General features: G+C 37.6%; 1 protein-coding gene across 2 annotated transcripts in view; it reads right to left on the minus strand.

The window, feature by feature from the left end:
* The window catches only part of LOC127619638 (ataxin-1-like), a 134,594-nt gene that overhangs the window by 41,833 nt on the left and 78,862 nt on the right, over positions 1-13,899 (minus strand). The window contains exons 1-2 of one of the 2 annotated variants that reach the window (XM_052092569.1): positions 6,576-6,670; positions 3,007-3,117 (exon numbers count right to left, since the gene is read on the minus strand). The gene's annotated coding sequence lies outside the window, so the exon portion shown is untranslated. Of the gene's footprint in view, positions 1-3,006; positions 3,118-6,575; positions 6,671-13,899 lie in introns of those variants that run through there. The other variant, XM_052092568.1, reaches the window with a different exon arrangement.

Consider the following 13,899-nt stretch of genomic DNA (forward strand, 5'->3'; position numbering starts at 1 on the left):
ATTGAATACTTGCGCATTGACCTGCTGATAAAAAACAATGCACATTAAACCAGCAGAGGGAGCTCATAGGGTTATTCACACTAAGACAGCCACAAGTAAATTATATATGAACACAAAGGCAATTGCATTATCCAAACTTGCACTGAAAATAATTCACCTTCTTTACTATAAACAACAGAAAACAATAGTTTGGTATATGACATGCAATGCACTTGAATTATTTATTATAGAGAGTGCAAAACTAAGACTTTTAAGAACGTAGGCCTGCTAACACACACGCACGCACACACACACACACACACACACACACACACACACACACACAGATGAGTGTATTATTGTGAAGAGGACAATATTGTGATGTTTGTATGTTCCGTTTCTGAACCGCTGCTACATGCTATAGTATACAGTAAACCTATGTGTTACAGCATTCCTGTAACATGCTTAAAGCATGAATCATTAACGCCGTGCTGTCCTATGCGGTTTCAGAGTAGCCGAGTGGCTCACATGGAAAAAAATTGAGGTGTTTTACGTGAAAGCGCGCCTTTCAGAGCCAGCTGTGTTGTTTGGTAAACAACAGCCCTGTTGCTAGGCAGACCTGTATTTTTGCTCCACCAATCAGAGGCTGAGTTGATGGGTGAGTAGGACACAGCTTAAGCAAGAGTTATTTTTACAATCATGCTGCAGATAATGTCACTACACATGTAGTAAAATGCGACTGAAACAAAGGTCACATGTATTTGATGGTGTAACATTGCATTTGTGACAGTGGCGTGTGGTGGATTTCTGAAATGAGAAGGCAAATCCCTTCTCTGTGTTTTTGACCTTTTAGTCCGATTACAAAAAAAAACAACAAATAATATTTGTATTGTCCAGTATGGAAATAAATGAATGACAAGGGTTTTTGACACAAACATGCATGTCAGATTGCACTACTTGAATAAAAAGCACTGCATTAACAGTGCATTGTTGCATGTTTTAAAAATGCACTCTTTTAACAATTTAAAATATTTTTTCTAATTGCAAAATAGATTGCAGAAGATGAAAGTTGAGTTTTTAAATTTAATTTGATAAATTAGCCACACTCAAACAACCCACCTGTTGGCCAGTGGCAGTTAACAGGTTTAAAATGGGTGTGTAAGATGGCCTCTGTAGTGGTCCCTTTTTCACCTACAGTCACCAAAATTGGCACGTATCGCGTTTTCATCAAGCCAGAGAACTTTCATAATTATAGTCATTAGGTCTGCCCAACAGGATGTTGGCAATTTTGGATTTTTTTTTTTATATTGCAGTCTCTGAACTTTTAAATACTCCTCCAATATGATTCATGAGACACAACATTGAGACAACATTATGCTAAGACATTGAAGATGCTAAATAAAATAAAAATATATATATCGAACAGTGTTGCCATGGCGAGGCTTTAAATTAATGGTGAAAAATGGGAAACAGGAAGTGTCTTATATCTTCTGTGTGCAATGTGTGATTTAGATCAAAATTGAGATGTATGTTTAGTCTTGGGGACTAATCTCATGGATTTGACTATTTTGGGTCACAGTCATAGCACCACCACCTGGCAGCAGGAAGTGTGGCTCTTACAACAGACTTTAAAATAGTCCTCTTATATTTACTCAAAATTGTTTAGAATAATGTCAAATGCCAAATGCATGTGTCCACCTTGCATTGTTTTCCGAAAGCCACCAGGTGGAAATGGAGCAGTTGTGCTTCTGTCTGTCATTGCTGCTTGCAGCTATATTTATTATTGAATGTTTAATGTTGCCTAGTTTTTAATTGAAACATTTGTAAATGTGCAGCTCTGGAAAAAATGAGGAGACCACCTTCTCTGGATTTACTATTTTTAGGTATGTGTTTGAGTAAAATTAAGATTTTTGTTTTATTCTATAAAGTACTGACAACATTTTTCCCAAATTCCAAATAAAAACATTGTCATTTAGAACATTTATTTGCTGAAAATAACAAAAAAGATGCAGTGTTATCAGACCTGAATAATGCAAAGAAAATAAGTTCATATAAAACACATTACTAATGTTTTAACAGGAAGAGTTCAGAAATCAATATTTGGTGGAATAACTCTTCAACTTTTTAATCACAGCTTTCAAGCGTCTTGGCATGCTCTCTACCATTCTTTCACATTGCTGTTGCCTGACTTTATGTCACTCCCGGCGCAAAAATTCAAGCAGCTCGGCTTTGTTTTATGGCTTCTGGCCATCCATCTTCCTCTCGATCGCATTCAAGAGGTTTTCAATTGGGTTCAGGTCTGGAGATTGGGCTGGCCATGACAGGGTCTTGCATCCACACCTTGATTGACCTGGCTGTGTGGCATGGAGCATTGTTCTGCTGGAAAAACCAATCCTCAGAGATGGGGAACATTGTCAAAGCAGAAGGAAGCAAGTTTTCTTCCAGGATAACCTTGTACTTGATTCATGCATCCTTCACAAAGACGAATCTGCCCGATTCCAGCTTTGAAGCACCCCTGATCATTTGAATTTGGAATTAGTGAGAAATGTTGTCAGTACTTTATAGAATAAAACTAAAATGTTAATTTTTTCTCAAACACATACCTATAAATAGTCCAGAGACTGATCATTTTTTGTTCTATTTTTAATATTTGAAAGGGAATTTCTCAGTCCATTATATTTAAATTATTATTTAATGTACATATATTCCATTATATTTCATTAAATTCGCCTCTAAAATTTCAGTGGTTCAAAATTGGTGGGAAGTGAAACTTTGAATAAAAGTGAATATTTAGTTTAGAATTTGTAATTATGAAAAATTCATTTTTGGCTAAAAAAAATAAATCACACCAAAATAGCAGTCACCACAAATGTAAGCATTGCATTTTTATTTAATTTTTTCAATTAGTGGAATTCAACATGCTTTTTGCATCAGAGTTGCCATTTATAAACTGCCTCCTCAAAGAAAATACCTTTGATGTGTGTGCCTGTTTGTGTGTCTAAGAAAGAGTGTTCAATGTCATCATACCTCATTCAGCTTCTACGATATCCCTCCAGTGTTTCAGAGTGTGTTGCAGCCCATTGAGGTTGTAAGAATCCCAACTCAGCACGTACACTCAGCACAGGCCTGCAGCACAACCTGCGAACACACACAAACACACATATTAATAATAAGGACTGTCTGTACAGTCACCAATAGGACACATTTCTACACTTGTATTCCCGTTTCTGTGCTTAGGCAGTGAACTAAACCAGCAATACTGGTATAGCGATAATTGAACATGACCCACATAAGCCTGAATCAAAACGCCCCGGCATCTGACAGCGGCACTTAGACGGATTTACTGTAAGCACACTCATACTACTGCATCTCTGTCATCTTTCAACATGCTCCACACCCTTTAGACACTCACAACACAGAACAGACCCCAATGGAAAACGGTGTAACAAGACAACACAAAGGTAGAGGTGTGGGTGTATTTAAATAAAGATGTGTCTCATTAGAGCTGCTTTCAGATCAGTGTCAGAGAATTCATTCAGGATGTATTTGCTCTTAGATTTTGTTTGGTTTCTTTCAGTAGCCACCTGCGGTATTCCATAAGGCATAAAATGGGGATGATATTGCATCCTCTCACTCCCAGACGATGCACGATTGGCCAATTATCAAAGACAATAGTTCCTGTTGTGTCATTTCCAAAAATCTACCCATATACTTGGGTAGAATAATGCACATTTGTCTGATAATAGTGATTAAATATTGTGCAAAATGAGTGTTCATTTAGTCTCTAAAATTCTGTTTCTCTTTTGGTGTCTTATGACAGACAGAGACAGACAGACATACATACAGACAGACAGACAGACATATATACATACAGATATTCATTCATAAATACATACATACATAGACAGACTGTCAGACCTATAGACAGACCAACAGACAGACAGACAGAACAAGAGATGATAGACAGAGACAGACATACATACATACATACAGACACAACAAGAGACAGACAGCCAGAACGACAGACAGACAAAACAAGAGACAGACAGACATACAGCCATACATAGACAGAACATCAGAGAGACAGACCAAGAGACAGACAGAACGAGAGACAGACAGACAGACATAGACAGATGTTTAATTACAGACAGACAGACAGAACGAGAGACAGGCAGACAGAAGGAAATACAGACAGAAAGACAAATAGAAATATGTTTACAGACAAACAGACAGATAGAGAGACAGAATGACAGACAGACAGAACAAGAGACTGAAAGAACGACAGACAGAATGAGAGACAGACAGACAGAAAAAATAGAAATTAATTAAATTAAATTAATTACAGACAGATGACAGACAGACAGACAGACAGATAGACAGATAGATAGACATACATTTTCCCTTGAGTACTATGTGTGAGATGATTACATTGCAGCAATCTATTTCCAAGTGACATACCAACAGCTTATGTCAAATTTGTGTTGAAACAAAGAAGTAATTTTGAAGCAAATCATGAAGAGGAGAGGTCATGGATTCATGTAATGTCATTTCAGTGCTTAACTAGTATACACTTTGAGCGACCAATTCTGCAGATTAATTATACTCTGTCCTGCTTTGGCATCATTGTATTTTGGCAGACGTGCTGATAAAGCATCATTGATGAGCGAGTGAGCACGCAAGAGAGAGACCAGACAGATGGTCGCAGCGGGTGGTTGCAGTGAAACTTGTGACAACAGCCATTAGTGCTTCAAGAGTCTAAAAGCGAAGACAGATAGTGGGATGTGTCAACATGTGAATAAGGCAGAGAACGAGTACGATTCCTGAACGCAAGAGAGGAGACAACGAAGACATAATCGCTGCAGACCTTCCACACAAGTCTCTAGACATACAAACCATACTGTGGCATCAAAACATAATGCTTAGCTTTGACTCCCAGTTCTGCATGTGCTTGAGAACTGAAGCATTAGATCAACATGAAATCAGAATTGACCCCATTTTACTCTAAAGTTGTGCCTGGTCTTATTTTGCATGATTCTAAAGGAAACATTTATTTTTGTACATTACATTGTGGCAATGTACAATATAAGCAGCACTGCGCAATATACAGAAAGCAGTAGGCTTATGCTAGTATAAAGCGCAAAAGTCTGGTTCCAAAAATAAAAATCAAATTCGTTTTTTCCATAGGGCAAAATTTTTTAGATAACTTAAAAACATTTAAAAGAGACCTACCATGAGCTGCAAGCTTGTTAATACATGGCATATGCTTCTGTTAAAGCCATCAGTCTGCATTATTTGAACTTTTTAAAATTTTGTTAAAAAGTGGAATTCCTGGTGGACAACTACATTACCCATGATCCTCAAGGTAAACGTTCCACCAGACAAGACAATTGTGGTGAAAAAAGGATGCCAAATTAGCTCTGCAGCAACCGCCCAATCCCATGATGCACTGTGAAAGATGCAATTGAGTCGGTCTCCCAACATGTTGAAACTATTTATATATTTGTATATACAGTACCTGAATACTTTGCAATAACCGTAATATATTGTTAATATAGTGTACTTATTATCTACAAATGTAAATCAACACCTTTGGTTTAAAACTGTATGATTAAAAAATTGTAACGTTGCTAGCAGTGACAGGCAGCTGAAGACGAGATGATGTGAAGAACCCAAGTGCAGTTTATTTACAAACTAATATATTCCAGAATGTGAAATCCAAATATGAAACCAAAACAATGACTTGACTTGACTTGACTTGACTTGACTTGACTTGAACAATGACATGATATTACACAAACAATACTCGACAAAGAAAAATGGCAAACACGAGGGCTTAAATACATGGACATGGGGAAACACATTATAATGACAACCAATAACAAGACTAATCTAATAACAAGATAACTAGATACTAAAACATGAACCAATGACACGACAAGACTGATAATGAGTTAATCAAACAATGAACCAATGAAACAAGACACGTGAACAGGGGAAACACATGACAGGATCACATGAGGGAACAGGAAATCACATGACATGAACCAGGATCTAACTTTCAAAATAAAAGAAATGAACACAAACACATTTTAACGTGACAAAAATAATGAAGACTGAAAGAGTTGGTGGGCACTGTTGCACTCTAATGCATTCCGAACATAGCCCTGGTTTTCATCTTTCATCAGAATGTAACAACTTTCTCTGCCACTGAGAATACTCAGAATACTGAGATTTTTTTTAAATTAACCAATAATATAAATATTTTAAGCAAACTACCACGTTTTACATTATTACCTTGGAAATACTTTACAATACAGAAGTGAACTGTGTCACATATGTTGTCTATACGGAATACAAAATAAGTTCTTCATTCTAGTTAAAACCCAACTAAGATTACCTTGTTGGAATTAATTGTATGACTGACTAAATCTTTGGATAAACTAATAAAAAGTTGCTTTTCCTGCTGGTAAAATGTGATTCGTGTGGTCCGTTTTTAATTTGGGGTAATACTCAATCAAAACAACTAGATCTTCAAATAATTTACAAATTAACTGAAATCAAATGAAGCTTTTTCCAAATTAACTGTTTTATCCTACCTTAGAAAGTCAAGTGTCTATTCCACCACTCAGATCAGCTTTATAGCTTTTCTTACAACATTCTGTGAATAATCAGTCAAACCCAGAGTACTGAGGATATGCTACTACAGTGAGAAACTTATTACACCAGGTGCTGTATATCAATAGTTAACCAAGCATGATACTAATTCCACTGAATCTATTTTCAGTTTCCAGAAATCTGGGGTTAAAACCAAATCTTGTTGCAGTGTTTCATCAGATTATTGTGCTTGTTTCAGAGTACGAGAAAAAAAAGACACCTTTCTAAAAGCTATTCCTGTCACATTAACTCTTCTGTTTCTATCTTTTTATGTTTTACAAGTGCTGATGTGTCACGTGGTTGCGGCTGTGGCCTCAAGTAATAAACAGCAAAGGATAACTCTTGCAAGCTCAGTATTTTTATGATATATGGTCCACAGTGCAAGTATCATTTACACATCAGCTGTGGGAGGTCTAGCCGAGGCTGTTTCTGTGTTGAGTAAACAAGACTGCCAGGACAGATCAGGTCAGTGATTAAGGTGATATGCACGTGCCAGTGTCAGAATTTTCCCCTTTATTTAAAGGGGTATGGCAGGGTGAGCCCGAGACAGACACAGTGGGTGTGGTGTCAAGAGGCATTTATTGGAAATAATAATCAAAATAACATGTCCATAAAGGGGGATAATAAAGTGTCCAAGGTGAAATAGTGTTCATAACAAAGATGGAATCTGGCATCATGGCAATGAGACGGGGCTCCGTGAAGGTCGGGGTAGTGTCCATTGCATGGCCCAGGCGTGAGCTGAGTCATCGGCCGAATACAGTCTCCTACAGGGTCCATGGCGCACCTCGTCCGAACACTCCCAGCTCGGAGAGGTGGTGGCGTAGTGGCTAAAGCACAGGGCTGTTAATCAGAAGGTCTCTGGTTCAAACCCCACAGCCACCACCATTGTGTCCTTGAGCAAGACACTTTACTCCAGGTTGCTCCGGGGGGATTGTCCCTGTAATAATTGCACTGTAAGTCGCTTTGGATAAAAGCGTCTGCCAAATGCATAAATGTAAATGTCCCAGCTCTGGTCCTGGGCCTGCGAGGATGTCAGTGTTTTCACACATGGATATTTGAAGCCGGATCCCCAAGAAGAGGTGCACTCTGCATTTTAAAGACAGCTGTAATGACGCATTATTCACAACAATTGTGCTTCATTCACCGCTCTCAGAACGAGGCTTATTAATTATGCACTTCTTCTCGCTCTCCTGCCCAACTCCTGTCATGAGCCTGACTGAAGGGCAGCCCTAAGAGTCAGGGCGATGATGATGAGCCGGAGGGGCGGATCATTCCACCACAGGGGGCAATACACTGCCTGGCCAAAAATAAAGTTGCCATTTGGATTTAAATAAGCAGTTACTTAAAAGCCAATGATCGGATCGTTATTGCAGTAATTATATTAATCACTGCAATAACGATCCGGAAGACGTATTCCATGGTCGTGCATGTACATTTTCTTATCTACGGTATTGAGGGAAAAAAATACAACCGGATGGAGAATCTCACCTGCGCATACACATCTCCTTTCCTCCTCGACTTCCTGTCAGACTCGTCGACTTGCCCCACACACACACATACAGTGTAGAAAATGTCAGAGAGAAGCGAGGCAAGGGGGTCTGACATAAGTGAGTGTGTGTGTGTGTGTGTGTGTGTGTGTGTGTGTGTGTGTGTGTGTGTGTGTGTGTGTGTGTGTGTGTGTGAGTTAAAGCAGTGTTTCTCAACTGGTGTGTCGCAGGTCTATTCGGACTGGGTCGCGGACAGCAGGGAAAGAACAATGACATGGTTTACCCACTGAAGATATTTCGGTGGCCACCCAAGTGATGACCTATTTAGGACTGCCGAGGCAGATTTAATGATAATCTCGCAATCAGCTAAAGGCTTTTCAACCGGGCTTCCCTCGATATTGCGGAGCGCAGACCTCAAAACTGATGTGACCAATTTCAATTCTAGTGAGATTTTTCTAGTTCAAAGCGTTACGGCTGAAGTCAAGTCAAACCTAAAAACAGTAGACAGCACTGACATGCAAAACAGCACTGAATAGGAAAAGAGCAACACTGCTATGCACAATTTATTTTTATTATTATTGCAAAATGTTATAGTTTCATATGAAATAATCTAAAGGTTGAATCTATTAGACCTCATATTATATCAACAGTGGCAGTTTTAAAGTTTCAAGATGTGTTTCAGCTAGTATTTATTTTTTCATAAATACATTAACTTATTATTATTATTACTATTATTTAAGACTAGCACACTGACCTAACCATGGTAATGAGGAGCCTTTCCTTCTGTGTAATATGTGTGTTCTGTTTGAATGATGTTTGAAATTAGGAAACAAACGGGAAAATAATGGGCTAATATAAGTACATCTCCTCTTCAATTTTTAAAAGGGGGAATGAAACTTCCTGTAGATTGTTTGTTAAAAATAATGTCACTTGATGCGTGTCCTTGTACTTGAAAACAATGAACAAAACTATACAACATAAAAGAAAATGCAACCCAGGATACATTAAATACAGGTTATGTTTAATCTATGGCAGGTCTACACTTGATTTCCAATGTTTCCTGAAGCAAAACCAGTTGAGAAGCACAGAGTTAAAGTTACAGACAGGAGCAGTCTGGCTGTGCTGTCACGCACCTACAGTATATGTTAATTATTAATAATCATAGGACGTTACTTTAAAAGCTCACACAGCTGATGTTATTTTTCATTTAGTAGTTAATTTAACATGCTATGCTAACATGTAAACTAACATGCTTTAGCTGCCATTATTATTTTGTAATGCTATTTGTTTTTATCATGATTTTAATTGGTTTATTATTATAATTATGTTAGTTTTCTTATTTATTCGATTTATTTTCAAAAGGGAGACTTTTTTACACATACTTCAATAAAAAAATGGTTTCAAGTTTTCACTCCATTAAGGGTCATTGTAACTGATAATAATAATTGTGTAATACTGTATACCATGACACCGTAAAACCATAAAATATTCTAAGACGGTTATCGTACCGTGAAAATGTCATACCGTTGCAACCCTAGTGGCAATAAAATGAAGTCAGCTGACTACCTGAATGTACTGAATGACCAGGTTATCCCATCAAGATCTGTTCATGAGAACTGAGAAATTGCTGATTTGTTCATGTTTTTGTGGCTACCACAAAAATGTGTTTCAGACATGACTGCCAGGGTACAGAAATTCTGTAGTCTTCATAATTTTCCCACAGATGTCCTCTCAAACCACTGTAATGTAGCAATCCCTAAACACCTCAGGTCATCACTGTTTTATACTCTACTGAGAGCCTGCAAAACTACCAAAGTATGTCTGAGTGTCTGTGAGCTAAAGAGACATAAGATTCCTTCTTTCCTGAGACTGTTCAAATTAATAAAAGCAACTAAAACAAAAAACATATTAAGCAGATATAGCAAGTGACACCAAGTTCAACTCAATGTCTCAATTCCACAGGATTTTTGACAACAGATTTGAAATGAAATTGCTGTATCTTCTCCATCATTACTCACCAAATATCTGTCAGAACACAAAGATGCTGTTCCTAAAACAAGCTTATATTCTCAAAGTCTGCTCCATAAAGTCCATTTTAGAGTAGTGTATGTGTGTGTTACACAACACAGTACGGTTCCCAAAAACAGATATAGGACAAACAGTAAGCTAATACCATCCTAGTAGCAGAGCTCGGTTAGAGGGGTTAAGAAAGCACAGACAAGAGGGAAAGCAGAAAACAGAGAGGATGAGTAGAAACAGGGGAAAATTGGGCCAATATGAAAACTGTGCCTGCAGACTGAGACACAGATCTGTACAACAAACTTGTTCTATGTGACATCACTCCCTGTAACTATACATGTATCAGAAGGAAATGCAATTGAAAATGTGAAATTAATGATACCTATTTCACTAAACATTTTTTACAGCGTTTCTTAATGCCGAACTCAAGCCATCCACAATAAAATGATGCATGAATGCCTCATACCATTATCACATATGCTTGTGCACGCATTACACATGGAGCAATCACGATCCTTTTCTTCTACAGATGAAAGAGCCATCCATACACTATCTCTCTTTTCTCAATGGACAAAAAGGAAACAAGATGGAGAGGCTCAAAGGAATTCAGCAGCAGGTGCTTGTATGTGTGTGTGCGTGCATCTGAGGACAGCAGGTTGAAATCCTTTCTTCTTTCAACCTCCAGAATCCAGCTCACATGCACACAGACAGACAGTCTTGTACTGAGCATGCTCAGTAGCACGATTCATTCAAGGTCAGCACTGTGGGTGGGTGTGTGAGCGAGCGAGAGGCAGGTAATGACATCATTACTACAGCAGCTCTGTTATTTCACTGATCAATAGAGAAGAAGCAATGAGCTCATCTTGCCAACGACAGATGGCTGGAGCCACCCAGCGCAAAATAATGTGTCCGCTCTTCAAACAGACACACATTCCATAAACACCTATAAATTTTAAGCTGAAGAGTGTAATTTCAGTGCCACTAGCGTCACTAATTGAAAATATTTTTTTTCAAAGAGATTTTACAAACACCCCAAACACTCGAGTCAGGGTTCCCGGCAAAGGGAAATTCTATCACACAACGTGGCAGACACACACACACACACACACACACACACATACTGCAACTAATCTAACCAGGGTAGACAGTTGTGTTTATCACTGATCTATAGTGTTTAAGCATTGTAACCAGCCGTGTAGTGTGGCACTGCGTTTTTAATAATGAGAAATGACTGTACACAGCCTTAGTGCTGAGGGACGCTCCCAGACTTCACAGCAATATTACAGTCTATTCATTCCATCATTTAACATAATGAGACAGGACTAGGTTATTCAGCCAGGGAAAAGCAATATTTATACACAAAACAAGTGTGGCAAACCAGTGACTCATAATCAGGGTTGGGGTCATTGTTATATCAAATTCTATGTCTTACAGCTCTGGGGAGATGTTTATTAGTATACCACGTGGGGTGCCACATACAAAAAAAAAAAAAAAAATCATATATCTCAACGGTGAAGCATGGTGGTGGTAGCATCATGCTGTGGGGGTGTTTTTCAGCGGCAGGGACTGGTCAGGGTTGAAGGAATGCTGAATGTAGCAAAATACAGAAATATCCTTAATGAAAACCTGGTCCAGAACGCTCAGGACTTCAGACTGGGCTGAAGGTTCACCTTCCAACAGGACAATGACCCTAAGCACACAGCCAAGACAATGCAAGAATGGCTTAGGGACAACTCTGTGAATATCCTTAAGTGGCCCAGCCAGAGCCCAGAATTGAACCCTATCTAACATGTCTGGAGAGACCTGCAAATATCTGTCCACTGATGGTCCCCATAAAACCTGACAGAGCTTGAGTCCCCAAATTGAGGTGTGCAAAGCCTGTTGCATCATATCCAAAAAGACTTGAGGCTGATATCACTGCCAAAGGTGCTTCTACTTAGTACTGAGTTAAGGGTCTGAATACTTATGTCAATGTGATATTTCAGTTTTTTTATTTTTAATACATTTACAAAGTTTTCAAAAATATGTTTTTTGCTTTGTCATTATGGGGTATGGAGTGTGGATTGATGTGAAGAAAACAATCATTTAAAGCATTTTAGCATAAGGCTGTAACATAAACAAAATTGAAAAAATGAAGGGGTCTGAATACTTTCTAAATGCTTAATTGTAATGACTTATTACGAGTACAGTGCAAGGTTCTTGTAAAAAACAAACAAAAAAAATAAAAATATGATAAAACCACAAAATAATGGAAGATTGAGCTATTAAGATAATTTAAAAATATATGTATAATGTAAAGAGATAATCAGAGAAATATGGCAAACTATGAAAGCCAATAGTACATACACAATGGTTATCTTAGTGATTATAATGTATAAAAGTTTACAGACAAAACTGTACAATTCGAATTAGACAAATTTGTGATTTCTTTATTTAAATGTTTTCTTTGCTATATTTAGTAGTTATTCTCTTTAATGATAATTACATGAAATGTTTATTTCAGATTTAGTTTTACTATTTTAACAAATGTTAAATTTAACAATTATATTTAAGATTTATATTTATATTCATACTTACACAAAACATGGTATTGCATTGAGATGAGATGTAAATGTTCATGCAATATATGTAATATATAGTGTAATATATACAGTATTTACACAAAATAATAAATATATAATATATATTTTCTTTACAATATCTAAAGAAATATGCACATTTACACAATATCTATAACTGCTCAAATGTATAAAAATAAAAACTTGAAAAAACTTGAAAAATTATAATCAAAGAGCAGTTTAATTTACCTCTGGCAATGGGACAGCCTAAACTACTTGTATTTGTGTTTACACACAATAACAAAATCTAGCCTCTTTTTTTTAAATACAGTGTGACTTTAACAATGTTTCAATAAGTCAATAACACTCTTTACCTTCATTAGGAGATTCATCAGACATGCAGACCACGTTTAAACACCCTGGATAATCCTGAGAACTTTAACCAGGGTAGGTGAACATTGATACCCAACTGTAGATATTGGCACAAATAAATCATGGCAAGCGCAATCCTGTCATTAACAATCACAAAGCCTGTCATTCAACCAACAACGACCATTCAATACCTTTCCTTTGTGCGAAACTACTGGAGAGGTAAAACTAGAGGCACACAAATGAGAGTACAGACAATACCACACACAAACTAATTTACAACAGCCTAAAAGCCACTCAAACTCTTCGTCACACTCAAAGTAGTAAAATTCAATCCCTGACAGGTTCATTCAGCCCTGCGCTCTTTGGGTCATTGTGAGGGCCTGATGGAGAGATAGCTTTGTGCTTCCTGCATTTTTTCTGCCTGTATTAGCATATCAGCTCAGTTGGGACAAATGCCTCAGTAAGTGGATAGTAGGGACAGGTACTTCACTCAAGTAATGTTGCCGTACCCCAGGCTGACCTCATTCCTCTTAAATTCTCACTTTCTTGCTCTCTGTTTCTCTTGCTCAGTGTGGAGGCCCTCATAGGGGCTCTCTATTTCTGCCAAACATGACTGACATCATTGTCAACCAATCATGTCAACTTGTTTGTATAATAGTGCTACTGTTGACACTGTTATGAAGTGGTCCTTTTTTGTCGAAAGTGAAAACTTTTAACAGCTCTTTAAAATAACAAGCTTACCATACCAAGTACATTTACCATATCATAAAGAGAGATGCTAGATGACTTTGAATATCTTGAAATATTAAAACACCTGGCTTGATGAATGC

Source organism: Xyrauchen texanus, chromosome 26 (genome assembly GCF_025860055.1).
Source record: "Xyrauchen texanus isolate HMW12.3.18 chromosome 26, RBS_HiC_50CHRs, whole genome shotgun sequence".
NCBI classification, from domain to species: domain Eukaryota; kingdom Metazoa; phylum Chordata; class Actinopteri; order Cypriniformes; family Catostomidae; genus Xyrauchen; species Xyrauchen texanus.